Below are 6,233 nucleotides of genomic sequence, written 5' to 3'. Positions count from 1 at the left end.
CATTTAAAAAAAAAATCGATTTAAAGGCCTACTGAAATGAGATTTTCTTACTTAAACGGGGATAGCAGGTCCATTCTATGCGTCATACTTGATCATTTCGCGATATTGCCATATTTTTGCTGGAAGGATTTAGTAGAGAACATCGGCGATAAAGTTTGCAACTTTAGGTCGCTAATAAAAAAGCCTTGCCTGTACCGGAAGTAGCAGACGATGTGCGCGTGACGTCACGGGTTGTAGGGCTCCTCACATCCTCACGGGACGGCGTGGCGCAGTGGGAGAGTGGCCGTGCGCAACCCGAGGGTCCCTGGTTCAAATCCCACCTAGTACCAACCTCGTCATGTCCGTTGTGTCCTGAGCAAGACACTTCACCCTTGCTCCTGATGGGTGCTGGTTGGCGCCCTGCATGGCAGCTCCCTCCATCAGTGTGTGAATTTGTGTGTGAATGGGTAAATGTGGAAGTAGTGTCAAAGCGCTTTGAGTACCTTGAAGGTAGAAAAGCGCTATACAAGTACAACCCATTTATCATTTATCATTGTTTACAATCATAGCCAGCAGTAGCTAGAGCTATTCGGACCGAGAAAACGACAATTTCCCCATTGATTTGAGCGAGGATGAAAGATTCGTGGATGAGGAAATTTAGAGTGAAGACCTAAAAAAAAAAAAAGAAAAAAAAGGCAATGGCAGTGAGAGCGATTCAGATGTTTTTAGACACATTTACTAGGATAATTCTGGGAAATCCCTCATCTGCCTATTGTGTTGCTAGTCTTTTAGTGAGTTAAATAGTACCTTAAAGTTGGAGGGGTGTGGCCACGGGTGTGTTGACGCCAGAGTCTCTGAGGGAAGTTACGGCAGCTGCAGGAGGACGCTGGCTCCGCTGATCTCCGGTAAGAGGCGACTTATTTCCACAATTTTCTCACCGAAAACTGCCGGTTGACATGTAGTCGGGATCCATGTTCGCTTGACCGCTCTGATCCGTAGTAAAGCTTCACCTCCGGGAATTTTAAACAAGGAAACACCGTGTGTTTGTGTGGCTAAAGGCTAAAAGCTTCCCACCTCCATCTTTCTGCTTTGACTTCTCCATTATTAATTGAACAAATTGCAAAAGATTCAGCAACAAAGATTGGGCTGGAAAATAATGTCCGCTACAACCCGAGACGTCAAACGCACGCGTCATCATACGAGTCATCATGCCGCGACGTTTTCAATACGACACTTCGCGGGAAATTTAAAGTTGCAATTTAGTAAACTAAAAAGGCCGTATTGGCACGTGTTGCAATTTTAATATTTCATCATTGATATATAAACTATCAGACTGCGTGGTCGGTAGTAGTGGGTTTCAGTAGGCCTTTAAAAAAATATATATATACATATACATATATATATATATATATATTATTTTTTTTATCAATCCAACAAAACAATACACAGCAATACCATAACAATGTAATTTGATTCCAAAACCAAACCTGACCCAGCAACACTCAGAACTGCAATAAACAGAGCAATTGAGAGGAGACACAAACACGACACAGAACAAACCAAAAGTAGTGAAACAAAAATGAATATTATCAACAACAGTATCAATATTAGTTACAATTTCATCATAGCAGTGATTAAAAATCCCTCATTGACATTATCATTAGACATTTATAAAATAAAATAAAAAAGAAAAATAGTGTCACTGTGGCTTACACTTGCATCGCATCTCATAAGCTTGACAACACACTGTGTCCAATGTTTTCACAAAGATAAAATAAGTCATATTTTTGGTTCGTTTAATAGTTAAAACAAATTTACATTTTTGCAATCAGTTGATAAAACATTGTCCCTTACAATTCTAAAAGCTTTTTCAAAAAAAAATTACTACTCTACTAGCATGTCAGCAGACTGAGGTAGATCCTGCTGAAATCCTACGTATTGAATGAATACAGAATCGTTTTGAATCGGAAAAATATCGTTTTTGAATCGAGAATCACGTTGAATCGAAAAAATCGATATATAATCGAATCGCGACCCCAAGAATCCATATTGAATCGAATCGTGGGACACCCAAAGATTCGCAGCCCTAGTATATATATGACACGTTGACATTTTGACGTCCAACACAACCACAAAATGCAATTTAAAGCCTTTAAAAAATCACATGAAGTGACCCAGCTAAAAGTCAGAAAATGCAGACCTTGCATGGCTTTTATTGTGAAATGCTATTCAATGTGGATGAAACGTTTAGGGTGACATCCTGGTAGAGTTTAGTCAATGTCAGAGGACGGACGGTTGAATGACGAACAGGGTAATATTTTAAATAGCTGGAATCAGACGTCAAGTCAAGTGCACGTCCCAGAGGCTTTTATTCTGAAATGCTGAGTGTGATTTGGACGAAACTTCCTCGGCGACATCCTGGTAATGTTGACTAAATCAGGGTTCCCCAACCTTTGTCAAGTCACATGTGCACATTTCAGAGGGTTGTATTCTGAAATGCTGAATGAGATTTGGATGAAACTTCCTTGTTCACATCATGAGAATATTGACTAAATCGGGGTTCTCCAACCTTTGTCAAGTCCCAAGTGCACATCCCAGAGGTTTTTATTCTGAAATGCTGAATGAGATTTAGACAAAATTTCCTCAGCAACATCCTGGCAATGTCGACTAAATCAGGATTCCCCAACCTTTGTCAAGTCACAAGTGCACAACCCAGAGGCTTTTATTCTGAAATGCAGAATGAGATTTGTATGAAACTTCCTCGGTGACATCCAGGCAATGTCGACTAAATCAGGGTTCCCCAACCTTTGTCAAGTCACAAGTGCACATCCCAGAGGCTTTTATTCTGAAATGGTGAATGAGATTCGGATGAAACTTCCTCGTAACATCCTGGGAATGTGATAAAATCAGGGTTTTCACCTTTGTCAAGTCACAAGTGCACATCCCATTCGCTTTTATTCTGAAATGCTGACTGACATTTGGATGAAACTTCCTCAGCTACATCCTAGCAATGTCAACTAAATCAGGGTTCCCCAACCTTTTTCAAATCACAAGTGCACAACCCAGAGGCTTTTATTCTGAAATGCAGAATGAGATTTGTATGAAACTTCCTCGGTGACATCCAGGCAATGTCGACTAAATCAGGGTTCCCCAACCTTTGTCAAGTCACAAGTGCACATCCCAGAGGCTTTTATTCTGAAATGGTGAATGAGATTCGGATGAAACTTCCTCGTAACATCCTGGGAATGTGATAAAATCAGGGTTTTCACCTTTGTGAAGTCACAAGTGCACATCCCATTCGCTTTTATTCTGAAATGCTGACTGATATTTGGATGAAACTTCCTCAGCTACATCCTGGCAATGTCAACTAAATCAGGGTTCCCCAACCTTTTTCAAATCACAAGTGCACATCCCAGGGGTTTTTATTCTGAAATGGTGAATGAGATTCCGATGAAACTTCCTCGGTCACATCCTGGGACTGTCGACTAAATCAGGGTTTCCCAACCTTTGTCAAGTCACAAGTACACAACCCAGAAGCTTTTATTCTGAAATGCAGAATGAGCTTTGGATGAAACTTCCTCAGTATTATCCTGGGAATGTCGACTAAATTAGGGTTCCCAACCTTTGTCAAGTCACAAGTGCACATCTCAGAGGCTTTTATTCTGAAATGCAGAAAGAGATTTGGAAGAAACTTCTTCGGTCACATCCTGGGAATGTGACCAAATCAGGGTTCCCCAAACTTTGTCAAGTCACAAGTGCACATCCCAGAGGCTTTTATTCTGAAATGGTGAATGAGATTCCGATGAAACTTCCTCGGTCACATCCTGGGAATGTGATAAAATCAGGGTTTTCACCTTTAAATAAATAAATGGGTTGTACTTGTATAGCGCCTTTCTACCTTCAAGGTACTCAGAGCGCTTTGACACTACTTCCACATTTACCCATTCACACACACATTCACACACTGATGGAGGGAGCTGTCATGCAAGGCGCCAACCAGCACCCATCAGGAGCAAGGGTGAAGTGTCTTGCTCAGGACACAACGGCCGTGACGAGGTTGGTACTAGGTGGGATTTGAACCAGGGACCCTCGGGTTGCGCACGGCCACTCTCCCACTGCGCCACGCCGTCCCTTTGGCAAGTCAAAAGTGCACATCCCATAAGCTTTTATTCTGAAATGCCGAATGAGATTTGGACGAAACTTCCTCGGCGACACCCTGGCAATGTCGACTAAAACAGGGTTGCCCAACCTTTGTCAAGTCACAAGTGCACATCTCAGAGGCTTTTATTCTGAAATGCAGAATGAGATTTGGATGAAACTTCCTCGTTAACATCCTGGCAATGTCGACTAAATCAGGGTTCTCCAACCTTTGTCAAGTCACAAGTGCACATCTCAGAGGCTTTTATTCTGAAATGCAGGATGAGATTTGGATGAAACCTCCTCGGCGACATCCTGGCAATGTCGACTAAATCAAGGTTCCCCAACCTATGTGAAGTCACAAGTGCACAACCCAGAGGCTTTTATTCTGAAATGTTGAATGACATTTGGATGAAACTTCCTTGGTGACATCCTAGGAATGTCAACTACATTAGGGTTCCCGAACCTTTTTTCCACCAGGAACCGGTTTAATGTATGCCGGCTTTTCTACGTGTGGCAGACAAAAATAAAAACAAAAAAAAATTGCATGAAAAATTAGCTTTTGGCAACAATTTGGGACATTAACATTTTATATCTCTATTTACGTGCATTGTCCCATGTACAATAACAAAGGAGTTATAATATACATCCATCAACAAGCCTATTGCTGTCAATAATACATCATAGATGTGCAATGGTTAAGTTATAACACAGCAATTACAAATAAAAAACTTCTGAAATTACATGCAAAAATATTCATAAATGCCAATTTTAGACAGATTTTTATTTTGAAAAGCTGAATCCGATTTGGATGAAACGTCTTCAATGACATCCTGGAACAGTGGAGTAAACTCTTAGAGGTGCAATGGTTGACTGATCCATCCATTTCCTACCGCTTATTGCCAAATCGGTCCTGCTAGACACCGAACTCTATTTAATAATACAACTGTAACATTTGACAACCAAACAATTAAACAAGGCGACACGGTAAAGAATCTGGGTATTATCTTCGACCCAACTCTCTCCTTTGAGGCACACATTAAAAGCGTTACTAAAACGGCCTTCTTTCATCTCCGTAATATCGCTAAAATTCGCTCCATTCTGTCCACTAAAGACGCTGAGATCATTATCCATGCGTTTGTTACGTCTCGTCTCGATTACTGTAACGTATTATTTTCGGGTCTCCCCATGTCTAGCATTAAAAGATTACAGTTGGTACAAAATGCGGCTGCTAGACTTTTGACAAGAACAAGAAAGTTTGATCACATTACGCCTGTACTGGCTCACCTGCACTGGCTTCCTGTGCACTTAAGATGTGACTTTAAGGTTTTACTACTTACGTATAAAATACTACACGGTCTAGCTCCATCCTATCTTGCCGATTGTATTGTACCATATGTCCCGGCAAGAAATCTGCGTTCAAAGGACTCCGGCGTATTAGTGATTCCTAGAGCCCAAAAAAAGTCTGCGGGCTATAGAGCGTTTTCCGTTCGGGCTCCAGTACTCTGGAATGCCCTCCCGGTAACAGTTCGAGATGCCACCTCAGTAGAAGCATTTAAGTCTCACCTTAAAACTCATTTGTATACTCTAGCCTTTAAATAGACTCCCTTTTTTAGACCAGTTGATCTGCCGTTTCTTTTCTTTTTCTTCTATGTCCCACTCTCCCTTGTGGAGGGGGTCCGGTCCGATCCGGTGGCCATGTACTGCTTGCCTGTGTATCGGCTGGGGACATCTCTGCGCTGCTGATCCGCCTCCGCTTGGGATGGTTTCCTGCTGGCTCCGCTGTGAACGGGACTCTCGCTGCTGTGTTGGATCCGCTTTGGACTGGAATCTCGCGACTGTGTTGGATCCATTATGGATTGAACTTTCACAGTATCATGTTAGACCCGCTCGACATCCATTGCTTTCCTCCTCTCCAAGGTTCTCATAGTCATCATTGTCACCGACGTCCCACTGGGTGTGAGTTTTCCTTGCCCTTATGTGGGCCTACCGAGGATGTCGTAGTGGTTTGTGCAGCCCTTTGAGACACTAGTGATTTAGGGCTATATAAGTAAACATTGATTGATTGAATGATAAGAGAGTAATTAAAACAATCTGTCTGAAATCAAATGCAGAAA

Source organism: Nerophis ophidion, linkage group LG08 (genome assembly GCF_033978795.1).
Source record: "Nerophis ophidion isolate RoL-2023_Sa linkage group LG08, RoL_Noph_v1.0, whole genome shotgun sequence".
Lineage (NCBI taxonomy): Eukaryota > Metazoa > Chordata > Actinopteri > Syngnathiformes > Syngnathidae > Nerophis > Nerophis ophidion.
Note: the sequence above shows the minus strand (reverse complement) of the source record.